Source organism: Prionailurus viverrinus, chromosome B1, assembly GCF_022837055.1.
Source record: "Prionailurus viverrinus isolate Anna chromosome B1, UM_Priviv_1.0, whole genome shotgun sequence".
Lineage (NCBI taxonomy): Eukaryota > Metazoa > Chordata > Mammalia > Carnivora > Felidae > Prionailurus > Prionailurus viverrinus.
The window spans coordinates 83,811,825-83,834,651 of NC_062564.1; the positions used below are offsets into that span (position 1 = coordinate 83,811,825).

At 36.1% G+C, this 22,827-nt stretch overlaps 1 long non-coding RNA gene across 1 annotated transcript; it reads left to right on the plus strand.

Moving 5' to 3' along the window:
• The first annotated feature begins 11,060 nt into the window (after positions 1-11,060).
• On the plus strand, positions 11,061-22,449 carry LOC125163339 (uncharacterized). The gene is made up of 3 exons (XR_007151413.1): positions 11,061-11,138; positions 15,039-15,133; positions 22,343-22,449. It is a non-coding gene; the product is annotated as an uncharacterized LOC125163339 (long non-coding RNA).
• Positions 22,450-22,827: the final 378 nt, after the last annotated feature.

The window sequence follows — 22,827 nt, forward strand, 5'->3', positions numbered from 1 at the left end:
ATCTTTGTGTGTTTGTCTATGTACATACCCACATATGTGTGCACATATATATATGTCTGTATATATGTGTGTATGTTTATAAATATTAAATATTAAATATTAAAATGCACTGAGCCACACAGGTGCCCCTATATAGTCTTTATTATGTTGGCCCAAGTCTTACCTTTATTGTTAGTGCCCCTCAATTGTCTAAAGTATTCTGGGTCTTGGCAGTGACCGGTGACAGGCAAGGTAGAAGCCAGTGCCTTGGATAGCACCTGGGCAAGTTAGAATGTTGACTCCAACTCTGAAGTTGAGACTGGTGTTTTTTCACTCATTTGCTTAGGGCTGAATTATATGGGTGTGTACAGGCTATTCTAAATTGCTTCCTTTGTTCTCAGAAGCTCTCAACCTTGAGACCTTTCCTGTCATTGCTCAGATTCAGGCAAGGCAGAAACAAGTTTCTTAGGTAGTCTCTAGAAATAGATCTATGGATTTATGGTTCAATCCTTTCCTTCCCTTCCCAGAGAGAATGTGGGAGCTAGGGATTTCCTCCTGATTGTGTGGCACTGTTTTGGAGGTGGGAGGCACTTATAATGAGAGGGAATCATAAACTCAATGAGTTTTTTAAAAAAGTTTTTTTTTTTTTTATTTTGAGAAAGAGAGAGAGCATGTGCAAGAGGGGAAGGTACAGAAAGAGGGAGAGAGAGAATCCCAAGCAGGCTTCACACTACCAGTGCAAAGCCTGATGTGGGAATTGAACTCACAAACTTTGAGATCATGACCTGAACCAAAGTCCCATGTTCAACCAACTGAACCACCCAGGCCCTGTTTTTATGCTTGCTAGAAGCCTCTCAACTCGTTTCTGAATTTCTCATGAAGAAAATTGGGCTGTGCATTGTTGAATTAGTGTGTCCAGGCGGGGAAAGAGAGTAGAAACTTCCTATTCTGTCATTTTGACATCATTCCTCTTTGCTGTCACTTAAAAAAACATTTACTAATTGGCTACCGAATCCTGGGAGTTGTGCTAAACTCTGGAGGTTCTGAGGTTAAGTTTCATTATGCACACTGCTATAGGTGTTTTCTTCTTCTTCTTTTTTTTTTTAAATTAATGTTTATTTTTGAAAGAGAAAGACAGAGAGAGTCAGAGCATGAGCAGGGGAGGGGCAGAGAGAGAGGGAGACACACAATCCAAAGCAGGCTCCAGGCTCTGAGCTGTCAGCACAGAGCCTGATGTGGGGCTTGAAATCATGGACCACAAGATCATAACCTGAGCCAAAGTTGAACACTCAACTGACTGAGCCACCCAGGCACCCTGGTGTTTTCTTCTTATTTTCACATTTTTCTCTTTATATACTTGTTTTCAGAATAATGATTTATTTCTTTAACATCCTCAAATGTTGACCAATTAGTTCCTTTTTAAAAAAGCATCCAGAATTTTAAAATATTAAATGTTTCAAACTATTATAGTCAATATTATTTTTGCTCCATTTGTCCCATTTGTGAACAGTGGTACCTCTGTCTAGCTGGCTCTTGAATACTTATGTCACAGTTCTAGTAGTTGTCTTTGATAATTTATTGTTTTCAGGATAAGATGTTTCCAATGCATTTTGTACATTTCTTTCTGAGCTCTGGGATCAGCTAATTCTTCAAAAATCTCTACTCTTCCTGGTGGGGAATATTTAGACACTGATATATGGATGTGATTCCTTAGGATTTTTAATCTTCAGTATAACATTCTCGTTTTCTTGTTTTCATAGTTAAGCTGTTCTGGTTATCTATTGCTGTGAACAAACCACCTTAAAACTTAGTAGCCTAAAGTAACAATTATTATCTCTCACAATTTTGTGGGTTGGCTGGTCTCATCTGGCCACTTATTCCTTAGGGACTCTCATGAGATTGCAGCTGGATAATGTTCACGCTGAAATCATGTGAAGGCTTGAATGGGATGGATGTACAAAATGGTCTCTTCACTCCTATACCTGTCACCTCAGCTGGGAAGACTGTAAATGCTTGGGACTGGCCTGTCATCTATCTCTTTTTTCATGCAGTCTCTCTACAATGACAGGTTGACCTTCACAGTGTGTGGGTCTCAGAAGTGTCAGACATTTTGCTACCGTTGGCTGGCTTCCACCAGAATGAGTGTCATAAAAGACCATGGCAGAAACTATAAGATTTCTTCTGACCTAGCCTCGGAAGTCACATAGAATCCCTTCCACCACAGTCTATTGGTTACAATAGCTAGCTCACATTTAATATAGAAGGCCACTGCACTTATCTAAAAGGGATTCATATGGTACACTGTAGGGTCATACTCGGACAAAACCAAGTATTCATATCATCTCTTAATAGCATTACTAGATCTGAAAAGCATACAATGGGATCTTATCAAATGTTCATTTTATTTATTCAACTGTTCCTACTGTACTTTGTGCAAGGCACTACTCTAGGAGCTGGAAATACAGTTGAAAAAAAGGTACACAGACACACACACACACACACACACACACACACACACACACACACACAGTCCCAAACATGCTAATTGGTCTCAGTTTACATTTGTGACCACCAACATTAAATTCAATGTGGGACAGAACTAGAGAAGGAAAGACCTACTGGGAGGCATGGTTCATTGCGGGACTATCTATGCAGAATAGCTACCACATATATCAACCCCATTAATAATACCATTTAGACACTGAGAAATATACAGTAGCATTATAAAATGCTTATTTTATTTATTCATTTAATTTAGAATCAAACTCCCACACCCCTTCTTCCCACTATTATTTTAGCAAAAGTTGATTGATACAATTTTTGCACGATCAGTCTGGCTTCTGTGTTGAGAATAGACTGAAGGAGGGCAAAGACAAAAGTTTTAAAAAACGGATTGCAAAAAATCCAACAAGAAGATGATAGTGGTTTGGACCAGGACTCTATGACACTCTAAAGGTTTTCATTTCCCCTTTTGCGAGCACCTCTGTCAGATCCCATGGCTTTCTAGTCACTCACAGATATAAGAACAGGCTTCTTCTGAAGTTATTACTACTGTCTTTAGGCTTTCAAATATACCACTCAACCTAATTGTATCTCCAATTTAAAGCTTTTCCCCCTCTGACCGCTCCCTAGAGCCCAATCCTGGGCATGGCCTGTGGCTAGACACCAGCAGCAAGAACCAAGGCAAGGTGTGATTTCATGCTGTCTGCTGTTTTTTCCTCTCCTTTCCCTCTGTCTGTTGCTCTTGGCTCCCACAGGGTTGGAATAGGATGCAGGGGGGATTAGAGGAAGTAGCAGAAGTCTTAGAACTTAACTATTATTGTCATTGATGTCTTTGCAGACACCAGGCTGCAGGTGTTTGTTCTTTGGAGCACTGCAAGGACTTCTTTGCCACCCTACCAATACACCTGAAGTCTCTAATAGTAGGGTTTTTGGCTTCCCTTTTCCAAGACACCTTTAAGACTGTGGCACTTACTCTAAATGGTGCAAGTAAAGGCACCACTCTGCTATTCTCTCTCTGTGTCCTACTCTTGCCATCTGCTCAAAGAAGCTACAGGGAATATGTGTCAAATTTTCCCAGGACCTCTCATATCCTAATCCATATTGTATTAGCCATATATTCCAGGGGCCATGTATTCCACACTAAGTATCCAGATAGAGAAAGGGATGCCACTCTCCTCTTCTTTCAGCCACTCCTGATCTCTGTGACCGATTCTCTTGGAGATTATCCTCAATTAGATTGAAATGAGGAAATAGAGGGAAAAGCCATAATACTCTTCTCCCTAGGCTGACAACTCATATCTCAGATCAATTCTCTATTACAATAACTTTCTTTTGCATTGTTTTCTCTTTAAATCCAGCCTGAGGTGGATAGATTGAAGTAAAAGAATCAGATCTGATTTTAATTTCTTTTAATAAGCCCCACAGTGGATATTTGGCAGTTCCTTGGCATTCTCCTTAAAGTGGGGCTTCTTTGAACATTTATCCAATATTCCTAAATCACAGAAAAGTCTAATGTAAAATCCCATTTCCTAAGTATTTTGTTCATTGATTTAATTGTTAAAAATAGTTGTGTTCTTGGCTGGTGGGTGGGAATGTTTTCTTTTAAAAGCTTTTAAAAAAGTGTTTATTTAGTTTTGAGAGGGGGGAGAGAGGCAGAAGAGAGGGACACAGAGGATCCAAAGCAGGTTCTATGCTGACAGCAGTGAGCTCAACGTGGGCCTCAAACACACGAACCATGAGATCATGACCTGAGCCTTAACCGACTGAACCTCCCAGGTGCCCCTGAAAATATTCATTGTCTTATAAAATATCATCTGGGTTTTTTTTTATTCATAGTCATGTTATATAATCATTTATTAGATTTACTCCATTTTGCTTTTAGCTCTTCACAATTGGCCCCTAAGAGCCATGATATTAGAATTATGAATTTTGCTGAGATAAGAATGTAGACTGAGCCAGCCTGGGTCTGAGTGCAGCACTTTTATCTCAGTAGGGCTTTGTTGTGCTCTACTTGTCAACAGTAACTCTGTAAGTGATGAAATGTGTCCATCTTTGAGAAAATAACTATTAAGTGAGAGAAGACTTTAGCACAGGTGGAAAAAACAGCTAAATTGCTAGATAAGGATGTGCTGGGAATCACATGACTTTTTACTGAGGTGTGATTTAGGGTAAAGCTGAAAAAATATTTCAGTATTTATCATTCTGGAGATTATGAACACCTCACCATATAACCAGAGCAAATGTAAATTCTGTGTGTTATTTCATATATACATCTATTTTATAAAAGTCTCTCATATCTGCTGTTACAATCTCTTGTAGCTGTCTTTGTATGTGCCTGATTTCTTTTTTATTTTTTGGCAGTATTTTTCAGAGTTGTATTTACTATTTTTCCTAAGAATCACCTCTCAGTTTTCTGATTTACAAATGTCCACACCTTTTCATCAACTCTCTCACTAGACATTTGCTTGCCTTGCTTATTTCTTTTAAGTCTTTGTTCAAATGTCACCTCTTCAAAGAAACCTTCTGTGACCCTTTTATCTAAAAAAAAGTAACTTTCTGCTACCGCATTTTGCCTTATATTAAAATTTTTGATTGAAGTATAGTTGACATATAATATGAATTTCAATTATACAGCATAGTGATTCAGCATTACATTACAAAATGCTCATCATGATACGTATAGTTATCTTTCACCATACAAAGTTATAATATTATTGACTATATTCCCTACACTATATTTTTTATCCTCATGACATTTTATAACTGGAAGTTTGTACCTCTTAATATCCTTTATTTATTTATTTATTTTTAATTAAAAAAAAATTTTTTTTTTCAACGTTTATTTATTTTTGGGACAGAGAGAGACAGAGCATGAACGGGGGAGGGGCAGAGAGAGAGGGAGACACAGAATCAGAAACAGGCTCCAGGCTCTGAGCCCTCAGCCCTGAGCCTGACGCGGGGCTCGAACTCACGGACTGCAAGATCATGACCTGGCTGAAGTCGGACGCTTAACCGACTGTGCCACCCAGGCGCCCCTATTTTTAATTTTTTTAATGTTTATTTATTTTTGAGAGGAAGAGAGACAAAACACGAGTAGGAGAGGGGCAGAGAGAGAGGGAGACACAGAATCCGAAGCAGGCTCCAGGCTCTGAGCTGTCAGCACAGTCTGATGCAGGTCTCGAACTCACAAACCACAAAATCATGACCTGAGCTGAAGTTGGATGCTTACCTGACTGAGCCACTCAGGTGCCCCCATATCCTTGATTTTTTTTCCTTACTATATATTTCTTTACAGCATTAATGACAATATAACATTGTTATATAATTAGTTGTTTATGTACTTACATATTTACATATTTACTTACAGTGTCTGGAAAGCACTATGCCTTTGCCAAATACTTGTTAAGTAAATAATTGAATATAGCGAACAATTTTACTCATCCTGTTTTCTTAAGAATTTATTTCCTAACAATCTTAAGTTGAATTATGAGTGCATTTATTTCCACTTTTATTTAATGGGCAGAGCATTTAATTAAAAATAACTTATGACTGTAGTTTAGATTTTTTTGTTCATCCTAGAGTTAAAAGAGCAAGGCTTTTTTATATTTCCAAGTGATTTGATAATTTTTTAAGTGTTTTTGTTGTTAATTACCAGTGTTAACTTGCAAATATAGAATATGAGCTTTGTAATATGTGTTTCTTAGCATTTATTGGGATTACCTTTATGAAATACAACATAGTAATTTTTATAAGTGTTCTGTATAGAATAAAGTTCATTTTATTTAATATAAACTTAATTTTGCTATTTAAACCCTTATGGGATCTTGGTCAGTCTTTTTTTTTTTCTGTAAAAGACAGTTGCTTTAAATTCTTATAACAAAAATAATTTTTCCATTTGTATTGTCTTCTACCTTCAGCATGGAAGTTCACTTCTGTTTCATTGTGATTGTGAATTAAATTGCTTGTTGATACAAATGACTGCCTTTTTAATCCTTTATTATATTCAATTTTACTATGATTGAAATTAATATTACTACTTGCTTTCCTTTGGTCTGATTTTGCCTATTAGTATTTTGGTGTCTTAATGTTTGGTATGAACACTGAAGTTGAATATTTTTAGGTTTTGTCTTAATAGGTGAGTTCAGTTATTTTTTGTACAAACTTTTTAGGATGATCTTATTTCTGTTATCTTTATTTTTTCATTTTGAATATCTCTGTATTAGTTTTTTTTTCTCTGATTTTTCTTTTTCTAGTGATTGAAAAGAAAATATCTTCTTTAACTTCAAAAATAAGTTACTTTTTTAAAATTACTTGAAAATAAGTTTTATCTAATCAAATAGACAAGGATATGAATTTTTGAGTTCTATAGAAAATAAAAAATTTGGTGTATTTTCCTTTCCATCACTTCTTTTTGACTTCCTAATATAATATAGGGTTATAAATGTTAATTAACATTTTTGTTATTTTGTTATAGATTTAAGCTTTGTTTCTTTTTCAAGCCTTTTAATTTTTGCTTTTATAAGTGGCAAGGGCTGTTGTTAACAAATTGAATTCCAATATATATGATTCTCATCTTTTTTTTTTAAATAAACCTTCCCTTATACACACAGATGCAATCAGAGCTTTACATGGTCACATGTCTATTCAACTAGAGTCTTTAGTTCCTAATCTCCTGTAGGTAGTTGAGGCCTGTGACTAAGTTTTATTCAATAGGATATAAGCAAAGTGATGTGTGCTATTTCCAAATCATTATTGTGTAAGGAAATTACTTGTTTTCCACACGATCTATTTCCCATTTTCCATGGCCTAGAATGTGGAAATGATTGTCCTTGCCAGTTTTAACCCTATGTGTGTGTGTATATATATATATATATATATATATATATATATGGATAATATTCTAAGAGATGGGCAAGCAAGATGATAGAAGGATCTGAGTCTTATAACATTATGGACTGTCTACCTACCTACCAGGGACTGCCTTTCCTATCTTGACTCTTATGAGAGAGAAGTAGACTGCAATCTTGTGTGGGTTACTGCATTTTGCAAGTCTTTTGTTCCAGCTTATTAACCTGCTCCATAACTAGTACACCTTATTTTCAAGTTTTTACATTTTAAATTGTTGATATAGTCCTCTATACTTCTAGTTTCTCATTTTTTTATTTTTAATACTCCAAAGAAAAAATTTTAATTTTTCAATTAGATATATATATGAGTAGTATATGCCTTAGCCATTTCATTGTGTTATCTTTTCTGGGTGTAAAATAATTGCCGCATCTTTCTCTCCCCAATTTCTGAATAAAATTCCGGTGTTCTGGAGGCAGTGAGAGAGGCCTAACTTTTTTTTATTCCTTAAAAGTAATCTATTTCTACTTGAAGTTTTATAAAATCTTACTTTGGAATTTAATTTTTGTTTACTTTACATTTAATTTATCCTGTTTTATATTAATCTTGCCTAGGATTTAGTAAGTCTTTTTGATCTGTCAAAATCTGTGCTTTTATTTTTTCTTTCTAATAATTTTTTTTATCAATTACTAATCACAATTACTAATTTTGCTTTTTTGAAGGTCTCCTTGATTTTTATTTTTCTCTGTTAACTCATTTTTCATCATGTGTCTTATCTTTTATTTCATTTGGTCCACGGTTTCTTACATTTAATTGAGATCATTAAAAAACAGACACAATATAAGCTTTTATTTCTTGAATAAATGTTAGAGGTAGACACCTCTATGTATTTTTAGGGAAATAGGTAAGTTCTTTCTTATATGTCACAGAGGACTTTTTATTCCAAATGTTCCTTTTTCCCCATTTCTTTCTGATTTCTCAAACTTGAGTGAGGAATTATTTCTCTGGGCCTGCTATTTGTCAAGTAATGTGTTAGTTTTATTCCCTTTGAGTTTGTATGTTATCCGCACCTTTATTGCTAGAATTCCCCTATCAGTTCTTAACCTGACAACCATCTTCATGAGCACACATTTAGTACCTTTCTGGTGTATAGCAGATATTCATTTAGGATGGCTTTATTAGGTAAGTGAGAAATTTCTTCTCTCAGTTTTGGATTCTTGAAGTGTGAGGAAGTAAATTTATTTTTGGAATTTTCAAAAAATATTTTGAACTTTGGATAATTTATTATGGATCATACATGACCAGTACAATATCTAGACTGTGTGCTTTACTCTGATCTAACTGACCTTAATTTACCACTTCAAAACAATCACCACTACCTATTATGTACCAAGTATTTAGCACTAGAAGTTGTTGCTTCCTGAATGGGTGTAGAAAGAGAGGTAAAGGTAAGCATAGTGGGAAAATCTGAAGTATTTAGTAGTTGACTGGTATATTATGACTTTTTCCAATTCATTTTTATAAACTGAATAGCTGTATCAAAGGTCTTATCAATGATTATTTTATAACCAATGGAAGCCATAATTGGGGGTAGATAATTCATCAATAATTGATTTTTTACATGTTTCTATTGTTCTTACAAACGTCATAACTTTTTCCTTTATCTTTTTATGAGAATATAAAGCAATATGTGTCAGTTTCAGTTTTCGGTTAGTCAGCATTATTATGACCTAAATGTTCTAATACTTTACCTCAATTTTGTGTTAAGTCTTTTCATGCTTTGGGGAGAATAGTTCTTATTTTTTGAACTAAACAAAAAATGAATTGATGTGAATTTCAAGCCCAAAACCATTCAGAACTGTCATTGGCATTCCCAAAGGTGCTTACTTGCCTTTGGGAAAGACTTGTTTTGCCTGAAAACCCTCTGAATGTGCATGAAAATTCATAGAAGTCAATTTGCAGCTCACTCTGTGTAGTGGGTCTGTTAGACCTCCCCAGAAGTAAGTAATGTGTAAAAATGGTCACTTAGAGTGTCTTTAAGCAAATATTTCTACAAAGACAAACTTCCATTAGAAACTTATGAAAAATACAAACATTTCTAGCAGTCTAATGACAATGTGCATCCATTCTCTACCTTAAATTTAAAATGTTTCTCTCACAAAAGCTCTCAGGGTACAATCTCTTACAGGCTTTGCAGAAGATCCCCATTCCTAAGTGCTGAGCTAGTATATTCATCCTAGCTTTGAATGTTATGTATACTCTTCATCTAATCAGATTAACCCACTTATTATTTTTCAAATATGAATAACTTCTGTATTTAGGCCCTGGACTATTGCATTGTGGAACTGGCTTTTATTCTAGAAGGAAGTAGCAGAAATTTACTCATTGATCTGGTTTTGTCTCTCTCTTCTTCATTTTGATTTTTCATATTCTCATAGGTCCTGGGGCTCCATGTAATTACCTGTCTTAATCTTTGGCAATTTCATTCTCTTGCTAATTCCTGTGTGTCTAGTGTTGGTGTTTTTGTGTGTGTGTGTGTGTGTGTGTGTGTGTGTTTATTTCTGTGAGAGAGAAAGAGAGAGAGAGAGAGAGAGAGAGAGAGAGAGAGAGAGAGAGAAAGCATGAATGAGGGAGAGGCAGAGAGAGAGGGAGACACAGAATCTGAAGCAGATTCCAGGGTCTGAGCTGTCAGCCCAAAGCCTGACGTAGGGCTTGAACCCACGAGCTGTGAGATCTTGACTTGAGCCAAAGTCCTAGGCCCAACCAACGAGCCACGCAGGCACCCTGACTGTCTAATTTTGATCTCTAGTTCCAGCTTGGTTATTAGTTTCCAGACTTCTCTGTTACCTGACCTCTAACTTTTGTCCAAGTCATACCTTTGGTTATCTGAATTTGGTTCCACTCTTAAGTCTTCAGTTTCAACTGCTGAAAGTTTTGAAATAACAAAACTATTGGCAAATTCATATTTAATGTATGTGTGAGTTTTGGTATGTATATGTGATTATACCACAATTTAACAAAATGTAGATATTACAAAGCTTCCTAAATTGCCTCCAAAAGTAACTACCATTTAAATTAAGAAAAAAAAAAACGCGAGTACTTTTCTACCATGCCCTCCTCAATGTGGCTTTCAAAAACTTAATAAGTTCTTTAAAAACATCAGTATTGCAGAAATCAAAGATTATGCATTTCCAACTGCTTGTGTTGCCTCTAAGCCAAGACCACAGAGTTCTGTATCTCCTTTTTCAAGTTAGAGATTATTAAAGTATATTCATCTTTGTTATATTATATCCACCACCGCCTGAGAAGTAATAAAACTACTGAATTAAAAGTATCGTTAGGTAGAGGGGAAAAGAGTAGGAAAGAAAAAAGGAATGGAGGTATTATATTTATTCTTGGGAAACTGATATATTAAAGAAATTACATTTTTAAAGTAATTTTTACCTTGATAAGCCTATTTACCCTCTTTAAAATAAGGGGATTAACTGAGCTTAGTTTTCTGGAATCTGACAGTGTTCTTCTTAGACAACTTATTAATAATTCCTATCCTTAAAACATTTTTCACCCCTGTAAAAATATATGGGGACAAGATGATTTTATATAATATGTTTCCTTTTTGGAATGTTGATAATACATTCTAGGGAACTGATGAGTCATAAAGGTACAGGTGTGTGACATTTAATAACAGTTTAACTTCATCATGTATAGTTAGCACTCACTACAAATACATAAGGGAAAAAGCCATAGTAGAGAGCCTTAGCACAGGGAAGAGAAATACAGACTGGTGGCTAATGATGAATCTGTTATAAAAGGTAACTATCACTGTGACTTTAATTTAAATACATTTCTCTCTATATGTCTCATACATATATCTCATAAATTTCATGTATGAATAATTTTTAAACTGCTGCATTTTGCTTGAAATAAAAATCAAAATATTTTTTCCTTTGTGTATATTTAAGCACTTCTAATTTTTTTTTTAGAAATATTATTCTTTCTGGTCTCCTGTTTGGAACTCCTTGGTGTTGTATTTGATAAGTTAGCTACTTTCTCTTGGATCAACTGTTAGCTATCTACATTATAAAGTTAGCATTTTATTTTAGAATATTTTTTATTTTGCTTTTGCTTAAGTTGTCCTTTTATTTTTCAATATTCCAGTTTTTCTCAATTATTCTGAGTTTAAACATTTTAGTTGATTTATCATTGATTTCCCAACTTTATTACTGTCGTTCATTAATGTAATGCCAGAACTGCACTTTGTGGTTTATACACTTGTTAAATACAAATAAGATGGGTCATTGCTTGAGGTACAGCTTCCTACCTTAGAATATGAATGACATTTTCATAGTACATACAACCCCTGAATAGATATGAGAGTTCTTACCTAATAGAGGTAAAAGTTTTTCACGGTAGAAAGCTAGTGTGATAAGGTCACAAGGTACCTATCTCATGCGAGGGTAAAAGGATGCTGTTTAATATTGACTTATAGAAAAGAAATGAAATACCTTCTAATCCTTTAAATTTTTGTGTCAGTAGGCATTGATGGGCATTAGAAGATATATTTATCATCTCATATATTTTCTCAACAATTAATAATAGGATAGTCTAAAGACAAATCATTATAGGAGTGCCTGGGTAGCTCAGTCAGTTAAGTGCCCAACTCTTGATTTTGGCTCAGGTCATGATCTCATGGTTTGTAGGATTGAGCCCCATGTTGGGCTCTATGCTGACAGCACAGAGCCTGCTTGAGATTCTCTCTCTCTGCCCCTCCCCTGCTCATGCTGTCTCTCTCTCTCTCTCTCTCTTTCTCTCTAAATAGATGAATAAACATTTAAAAAAAGAAAAAAAATCATTATAGCTCAAAACTACAGGGACAGGTAGCAAGAGAAACACAATGTTCAATTTGCAGAAAAACCTCCAAGTTTGTTTCTTTGTAAAATGTTTTACTGAGAAAAGTAAATCAATAAGGAGTAAGAAACATAACATGGGATAGAATACATATGCTTAAAATTCTAAAAATATTCTTCAACATACAACAAGATCAGGCAAAACCAAAAAGTTATAAATTTCCATTACTGTCTGTAATTTGTCTGAAAAAAATTAATTCAGATTTTAGTTCCAGAACTGAATTAAGGTATCTATACATGGTTGGAGTCTTAATATTCTTCTCTGAGGACAAATAAAGTAACAAAATAAACCCACCACTTGTTTGTAAACATATAGTCAAGCTGTCACCAAGTACTTTGGCTGTAATCTTCACCTTTCTTAAGCAGCTAAAACCCTTGAAATTTTAAATCCAAGTTAAAAAAAATGTCTTGGAATTCTTCCTACTGTGTGAGCTTTCTTGATTCTTTCCTATTGTCTTTGCCCAGTAACCCTACAGAGTTTATTACTGTGCCCTTGGGAGCATGGAGAGAGGAAGCCATTATATCAAAGTATAATCCTTGTTTTGTAATGGAGGCTGGTCCAGCAATCAATTCCTGTCTGAAAGATCACCACATTGACATACTAATGATTTTTTTTGTTTTGTTCTCAACATTTAATTTTAATTTTAAAATTTAAATTTAATTTTAATTAAATTAAATTTAATTTAATTTTAATTTTAATTTAGTTTTAAATTTAACATATTTAATTCATCATCTCATTAGGGGCTGTGAGTACAATATAGCTGTTTGTGAGCATAAATTAAACTTTGATTTAATCATAACATACTGTAATACACGGAGTAAGGGATTGGGCACACTAACTGGTTTCAGAAACAAGAAGAGGATGCATAGAACCTTTATTTCTATTAATTTAGGAAGTCTTTTTATTTTGGCAAAGTTTTGAACTGATTCATTAATTCCTGAAATTCAAAGTGAACTCTATTTAGTAGTGGAGAGTTATAGTGAGTTTAGTTTAACATTCTACTGGGAGCCCATATTTAGTCTTTGTTAAAATCCGTGTTTAAACAGAATTTCTACCAAGTTCCTATGACCCTATTCTCATAGAGTATTCAAGTTCTCAGAGTTTTCTAGCATGAAGACTTGGTAGGGTATTTTGCAAATGTTCACAACCCCTCAAAAGAAAGCTATCCTGTGCCCTGACTCTGCTAATGGAGAGTCATAGGCAGCCTGTCCTTGTACCAGCTTTTTTTCTACTCTTCCCTTTACTCCCACATGTGGTTTTCCACATGGATTTAGAAAGCCAAGATAGAACTTGGTGCTCATGTCTTGATTATAATGTGAGTGAACCAATGAGCATCTAGCCCAAGGGCAGTTAATCGGTGGGCTAGCAGGTGACTAGAAGGTGCTTCCTTGTGGAAAGTGGCCCATGCAAAGTATACTTGTGCCAGTTAGTTCTGGCTGTGGGTCATGTCAGTTATGCAGTTCAGAGACAGTTAGTAGAGGGAGGCAATGCTAAATGGCTATGACAACAGTGGAGCCACATGAAGCTCCATAGAGCTCATTGACAGAAGCCATGAGAAGTAAGCAAAGAGGGTGAGAGGTGGGTGGTAGCAGAAGAAGAAAGAAGTACTCAGGGGGTAGCTGTCACATTAGCTATGGGGCACTAGGGTGAGATCTAGATTCCTACTGCTTGGCTTCCCAACAGCCTTATACTCTGAACTACATTATAGCTCCAGGGTCTAAGAGGTCAGCTCTACTTTAGTCCTGCTTTTCTTAAGGCCCAACTAAATTGTTTTTGGGTATCCCTGAGGCTGGCCATGGACACTGTTCTTTTTTCTTGTTACTGATATGGCCTGCTTCACCCCCATGAGGTAGAAGGGAATCATATTTATTTTATCTTTCAAATTAATTCATGTGTCCAAATAATTAGAAAATCCAGTGCCTTATATATGAGGGTTTTAGCTCTTCAATCAAATTGTAAATTACTTAAACTTCGGAAGCTTACTTAGTTCAAAGGGGTAGTTATATTTCAAAATTTGCTGGAAAAAGAGGTCTTTGTCCTCTGTGGACTTTGCTTCTGTCACTGCCACATGCTGCTTCTAAAAATGGAAGGTTTTGCAATTTCCTCTGCCATTCAATATATTGTTTCAATGACACCATTGCAGATATACTAGTAGGTTTGCAGTATAGAAAGATGTTATAGAGATCTCTCCCCATATTGGTAAATCTATCTGTGGTCACATTAGTATTGTGACCAATACTAGTATTTTTTAACTATGAGGGGTAGGATGCCAAGAAGCTACATAGGGAAGATAATGTCACTCCCTTAGTGTGATGCTTCACAAGAGTGCTCTAGATTTGGGCTACAAAGTTCAACTCTTTGATTCACTCACATTATAATCAAAACATGGGCACCTATCAGGGAGCTACTTCAGCAAGAGAGTTGAGCCACAGCCATGTGCTCTAATGCTATCGGCCCTTCCACTATGAACTTTTGGTACTGGCTCTGAGTCAGCTCACCAGTCCAGATGCCATTTTCCTCATGGTAAAGTCCCCCTTGAGACTGTAGTATATCATTCTTATTAATGGGGTTATATTGATCAATAGGAAAATTTTTAATAACAATCTGAAGAGATGAGGTCAAGATCTCAATGTATGTGTCCACAGGGGCCTTCTTAATCTTTAGTCCCTAGTCAGTTTTGCCCGCACTTCCTTAATAGAGACTAGCTCTCCACAATGGGCATTAGTAAGATTGACGTTCATCTGGTCACATAGATGTAATGCCACACCCTTCCCCTAATGCTTGGGTAACTACTTCCCTTGCAGCTACATTACTATGATGTCCACTCAGTAAAGAAGTTATGCTCCAGGACAGAACAAACTCCACAAATAAAGGAAGAGAAGAGGCCTCATCAAAGAAGGTAGCAAGTACAGAGACATGGTTTAAGGAAAAAATGGATCACAGGTGCTGCAGAGGGGAGGGAGCCATGGTCATGGAGAAAGCAAGTGAGAGAGAAGAGCACAAAGGGGAATGCACAAAGAGAACGTTTTCCCAAAGCCATTGTCTTGGAAATTGAGAGGGATTGAATTTCATGAGTTCTTGCAACCAGTGGGGCTTAAAGCCTAGAGTTTTAAAGGTCAGCAGGCTTGGTTGAGATATACCCAGGAGGGCACTGGGTTGCTCCTGGAGAGAAATCAGGGAAACAATGCAGGGGGCAGACATCATGGAAACAGCCATCTAAAGAACTCCCGTGGCACACAGTGGGGGAGATTATTCACTCTTTTCAGAGTACATTCCTGGGAGGTAGTGTTCATGGAGATGCCTCTCTGGGAAGAAAGGAGCTGATTGGCACCATTTTCCTCCCCTGCCCCTCACCATAAACACGGAGCCACCTGTGGGAAGCAGTGCAGTGCTGACACTGGATGCCTAACTTGCGTACACAAGCCCTTCCCACTGTTCTCTGGTGAGACTGCTCTTTCCAGTCACAATTGCCTCTGTCCCAGCACAGCAGGCCCCTCCCCCAGAAGACCAGCACAAATCCCTTATACACCATGTTTCCTGACCAGAGAGTTTTACAGGAGCTCAGTTCTGGTGGAGTTGGTATCAGGTCTCATTTCATAAGCAGACCAGAATGCACCTAGTTAAAACTCACCATATTCAGGCCAGGGACCAAATACTGACCACAGTAGGCAAGAAGAGCCTCTGCAGACAATTGGCCTGATCGATAGAGCAGCCAAAACACAACAGCAGAGTGCATGCAGCACACCCTGGAAACCTCCTGAAGGGCTGGGCCCTGGGAACTACTTGACCTCTTATTCATAAGGCTATTACTTTCAGGAGTGGAAGACATAATCAGATTTTCTAACACAGAGAAGAAAGGAGAGACTTAAACAAAATACCAAAGTGGATGAATTTATCCCAAATGAAAAAACAAGATAAGGCCACAGCCAGAGATCTAAGTAAAACAGATATAAGTAGCATGCCTGATTTAAAGCAATAATCATAAGGATATGATGGCTTGAGAAAAGAGTGGAAAACAGCAGGGGAGATCCTCACTGCAGAGATAAAAGAGTTAAAAAAGAATCAATCAGAGATGAAAAATGCAATAAATGAGATTAGAAACAGGCTTGATGCAATGAACAACAGGCTGGCATAAGTAAAGAAACTAATTAGTGACATAGAAGATAAAGTAATGGAAAGTAATGAAACTGACAAAAAGAGAAAAAGAATTATGCAACATGAGAGTAGACCTAGGGACCTCAGTGACTCCATCAAACATAATAATATTTGTATTACAGGAGTCCCAGAAGAAAACAAGAGGCAAAAGGAAGCAGAAAATTTATTTTAAGGAATAATAGTAGAAAACTTCCCTAATCTGAGGAATGAAACAGACATCCAGATCCAGGAAGCACAGAGAACTCCCATCAAAAGCAACAAAAGCGGGCCAACACCAAGACATGTTGTATATAAATTTGCAAAATATAGTGATACAGAAAATAATCTTAAAAGCAGCATGACAAAAGTAGTCCTTCACTTACAAGGGAAAACTCATAAGACTAGGTAGAGATTTCTCAACAGGAATTTGGCAAGTCAGAAGGGAATGGCATAATATATTCCAAGTGCTGAATAAGAAAAATCTGCAGACTTGGAGAGATAAAGACAAACAAAAACTAAAGGCATCCATGACTACTAAACCAGCCCTGCAAGAAATATTAAAAGAGATCTTTGAGTGGGAAAGAAAGTCCAAAAGTGAAAAAGATAAGAAAGGATGAGAGAAATCTTCAGGAACAATGACAAAATAAGTAGTAAAATGGCACTAAATACATATATTCCAATAATTACTTTGAATGGAAATGGATTAAACATTCCAAACAAAAGACATAGGGTGTCAGAATGGATTAAAAAACAAGAACCGTCTATATGCTGCTTGCAAGAGACTCATTTTAGACCTAAAGACACCTGCTAATTGAAAGTGAGGGGATGGAGAGGGGCGCATGGGTGGCTCACTTGGTTGAGCATCTGACTCTTAATTTCAACTTAGGTTGTGAGCCCAGGGTCATGGGATCAAGCTCTGCACTGGGCTCCTTATTGAGCATGGAGCCTGCTTAAGATTCTCTATCTTCCTTGCTTGTGTTCTCTCTCTCTCTCTCAAATAATAATAATAATAACAATAACAATAACAATAATAATAATAATAATAATAATAAAAGAAACTGAGGGGATGGGGAAATATTTACCACATAAATGGATGTCAAAACAAAGCTGGAATAGCAATACTTATATTGGGAAAACTAGATTTTAAAACAAAGATTGTAACAAGAGACAAAGAAGGGTACTATATTATAATAAAGGGGACAATCCAATAAGAAGATCTAACAATTGTAAATATTTATGCCCCCAACTTGAAACACCCAAATATATAAATCAATTAATAATAAACATAAATGAACCAATTGAAAATAATACAATAATAGTAGGGACTTTAACACTATACTTACATTGACGGAAAGATAATCTGAACAGAAAATCAACAAAGAAACAATGGTTTTGAATGACACACTGGACCAGAGGGACTTAACAGATATATTCAGAGCATTCCATCCTGAAACAGCAGAATACATGTATTTTTCAAGTGCACTTGGGGCATTCCCCAGAATAGATCACTTATTAGGTCACAAATCTGGCCTCCACAAATACAAAAAGATTTAAATTACACCACACATCTTCTGTGACCACAACACCATGACACTAGAAGTCAACCACAAGAAAAAATTTGGAAAAACCACAAATACATGGAGGTTAAATAATATGCTACTAAACAATGAATGGGTCAACCAGGAAATCAAAGAAATAAAAAAAATACACAGAAACATATGAAAATGAAAACACAATGGCTCAAAACTATTGAGATACAACAAAAGCAACCCTAAGAGAGAAGAATATAGCAAAGAGGTCTACCTCAAGAAGCAAGAAAAATCTCAAATAAACAACCTAAACTTACACCTAAAGGAGCTGTGAAGAGAACAACAGAGAAGCCTAAATCCAGGAGGAGAAAGGAAATAATAAAGATTAGAGCAGAAATAAATAATATAGAAACTAAAAAACAATAGATCAACAAAACCAGGAGCTGGTTCTCTCAAAAAAAAAAATCAATAAAATTGATAAACCTCTAGTCAGACTTACCAAAGAGAAAAAACCAAGGACCCAAATTAATAAAATTACAAATGAAAGAGCAGAAATAACAACCAACACCACAGAAATACAAACATTTGTAAGAGAATATTATGAAAAACTATATGCCAACAAATCTGACAACCTGGAAGAAATGGATAAATTCTTAGAAACAAATAAACTACCAAAACTAAAACAGGAAGAAACAGTGAACTTTAACAGACCAATATCCAGCAATGAAATTGAATCAGTAATCAAAAAACTCCCATCAAACAAAAGTCTGGGACCAGATGGCTTCACAGGTGAATTCTACTAAACATTTAAATAAGAGTTAATATCTATTCTCAAACTGTTCCAAAAAAATAGAAAAGGAGAGGAAACTTCCAAATTCATTATATGAGCCCAGCATTACCCTGATACCAAAACCAGAGAAAGACTCCACTAAGGGGAGCTTGGTTGGCTCAGTTGGTTAAGCGTCCAGCTCTTGATTTTGGCTCAGGTCATGATCTCATGGTCGTGAGATTGAGCCCCCATGTCGGGATCTGTGCTGGGTGTGGAGACTGCTTGAGATTTTCGCTCTCCCTCTGCCCCTTCTGTGCTCATTCTCTCTCTCTCTCTCTTTCTCTTTCTCTCTCAAAAACAAAAACAAAAACAAAAACAAAACTCCACTAAAACAGAACTTATGGCCAATATCCCTGAAGAACATGGATGCAAAATTCTCAATAAAATACTAGCAAACCAAATCCAACAATAAATTAAAAAAAAAATCATTCACCATAATCAAGTAGAATTTATTCCTGGCTTGCAAGCATGACTCCATATTTGCAAATCAATTAATGTGATACAGCACATTAATAAAATAAAGGATAAGAACCATATTATCCTTTCAATTGTTGCATAAAAAGCATTTGATAAAGTATAACATCCATTTTTGATAAAAACTCTCAACAAAGTTGGCTCAGAGGGAACATGCCTCAGCATAAGAAAGGCCATATATGGGGGCACCTGGGTGGCTCAGTTGGTTAAGCATCCAACTCTTGATTTCAGCTAAGGTCATGATCTCATGGTTTGTGAGTTCGAGCCCCACATCCAGTTCCATGCTGACAGTGCTGAGCCTTCCAGGGATCCTCTCTCTCCCTCTCCCACTGCCCCTTTCACCCCCCTTTCAAATATAAATAAAATTTTAAAAAAGAAAGGCTATATATGAAAAATCCATAGCTAATATCATCCTCAATGAGAAAAATCTGAGAGCGTTTCTTCTACAGTCAGGAACAAGACAAGGATGTCCACTCTCACCACTGTTATTTAACATAGCCCTAGACACTGCAATCAGCCAAAGAGACAAAAATGATCCAAATTGACAAAGAAGAGGGGTATCTGGGTGGCTCAGTTGGTTAAGCACCTGACTCTTGATTTGGCTTAGGTCATGATCTTGTGATTTGTGAGATCAAGCCCTGTGACGGCATAGAGCCTGCTTGGGATTTTCTGTCTCCATCTCTCTCTGCCTCTTGCCTCCTGTCTCTCTCAAAATAAATAAATAAACTTTAAAAAAATTGGCAAGAAAGAAGTAAAACTTTCCCCATTTGCAGATGATGTGATACTATATATAAAAAACCCAAAAGACTTCACCGAAAAACTGCTAGAGCTGATAAATGAATTTAGTAATTTTGAAGGATACAAAACCAACATACAGAAATCTGTTACATTTTTTTATACCAATAATGAAGCAGCAGAAAGAGAAAATAAAGAATCAATCCCATTTATGATTGCACCAAAACAAAAGATCCCTAGGAATAAACCTAACAAAAGGGGTGAAAGAATTGTACTCTGAAAAGTATAAAACACTGATGAAAGAAATTGAAGATGACATAAAGAAATGGAAAGATGTTCCATGCTCACAGATTAGAAGAATAAATATTGTTAAAATGTTTATACTACCCAAAGCAATCTACACATTTAATGCAATCCCTATCAAAATACCAACAACATTTTTCACAGAGCTAGAACAATCTTTAAATTTATATGGAACCACAATGAACTGAATAGCCAAAGCAACCTTGAAAAAGAGAAAGCAAAATTTGAGGCATCATAATTCTAGACTTCAGGTTATATTACAAAGCTGTAGTGATTGTAAAAGTATGGTATTGGCAGAAAAATAGATTCATAGATCAATAGAACAGAATAGGAAACCCAGAAATGAACCCGCAACTATATGGTCAACTAATCTTTGACAAAGGAAGGAATATCCAATGGAAAAAAGACAGTCTCTTCAACAAATGGTATTGGGAAAACTGGATAGCAACATGCAAAAGAATGAAACTGGACCACTTTCTTATACTATACATAAAAATAGACTCAAAATGGATTAAAGATCTAAATGTGCAACCTGAAACAATAAAACCCTAGAGAAGAACATGAGCAGTAACCTCTTTGACATTGGCCATAGCAACTTTTTTCTAGATATGTCTCCTGTGGCAAGAGAAACAAAAGCAGAAATGAACTTTTGGGACTTCATCAAAATAAAAATATTCTGCTCAGCAAAGGAAACAATCAACAAAACTAAAAGGAAACTATGGAATGGGAGAAGATATTTGAAAATGACATATCCAATAAAGGTTTAGTATTTAAAATACATAAATAACTTACAAAACTTAACACCCCAAAAATGAATAATTTAACTGAAAAATGTCAGAGTGCATGAATAGGAATTTTGCCAGAGAAGACATATATATGGCCAACAGACACGTGAAAAGATGCTCAACATCACTGATTGTCAGAGAAATACAAAGTAAAAGTATAGTGAGATATCATTTTACATCTTTCGGAGTGGCTATAACCAACAACATGAGAAACAATAGGTGTTGGCAAGGATGTAGAGAAAGGAACCCTCTTGCATTGTTAGTGGGAATGCAAACTGGTATAGACACTCTGGCGTTTCCTCAAAGATAGTACTACCCTATGACCCAGCAATTGCACTGCTAGGTATTTACCTAAAGAATACAAAAATACTAATCAAAGGGATACTTGCACCCCAATGTTTATAGGGCATTATCTACAAGAGCCAAATTATGGAAACAGCCCATGTCCATCTACTGATGAATGAACACACACACACACACACACACACACACACACACACACACACACTGGAATATTTATTATTCATCCATCAAAAAAGAATGAAATCTTGCCATTTGCAACCACATGAATGGAATGAGAGTGTATTATGCTAAGTGAAATAAGTCAGAGAAAGACAAATACCATATGATTTCACTTATATTTGGAATTTAAGAAACAAAACAAATGAGCAAAGTGAAAAAAGAGAGAGCAGCAAACCAGGAAATAGACTCTTAACTATAGAGAACAAACTGATGGTTACCAAAGGGGAGGTGGATTGGGTAATGGGAGGTGGATTGGGTAAATGGATGGGGATTAAGAAGGGCACTTGTGATGAGCACCAGGTGTTGTATGGAAGTGTTGAGTCACTATATTGTACACCTGAAACCAATGTTACACTGTATGTTAACTAACTGGCATTTAAATAAAAACTTAAAATAAAATAATGAAATAAAAAATAATAAAAAAAAACTTAAATCACCACACAAGGAGTATTTCTGATACCTCACAAAATAGAATGATCCCTAAGAATTAATAAAACATTAAGTTCCAAGTTTATGAATTTATTAAAAAGGAAATTCATGCACCAGCTCCAGAATTCAAAAGGTCCAAAAGCATTTATTTTGAAAAACAAATCTCTTTTTCATCTTTCCCTCTGGTTGTGTAGTTCCCCTTTGCCAGAGGTATGTATATTCTTTAATGATACTATACATATATTTATACTGTACATAAACACAATACTATCTTATAAATACAATTCTATAGTACTCTGCTTCTTTTCACTTAACAATATCAGCTCCATAATAGTACATATAAAAAAGTTGCCTTACTGTTTTTTAAGGTGTCATATATTCAAGGCGGAGCCAAGATGGTGGAACAGCATGGAAGTTTTTTGTGTGTGTCACATCCATGAAATACAGCTAGACCAACACTAAACCATCTTGCACACCTGGAAAGCAGATTTGAGGATTAACACAACAATCTGCACGACCTGAACCATAGAATTCAGCAGGTATGCGGCATGGAGAGGTGAACTTGGGGAGCGAGAAGCTGCAAGAAGGGAGGTGCTTTTGCGGGTGGAGAGAGGACTGAGACGGGGCAGGGGGGTAATATGGGAAAAGCACCCCTCCCCAAAAGCAGCTGGAGAGAAAGTGGAAAATTGGAAATAGCTACAGGGACTAAACTAAAAAGGGTGAAAGGAGAAAGGAGAGGGTTTAAATTCCATTAAGACTGTAAACAAGGGGAGTGCAAAGTCTGCAACCCCACATCTTGATACCTGGCGGTGCTCTGGTGGGAAGGGCGAATCTCCAGGAACAGAGTGGGGTC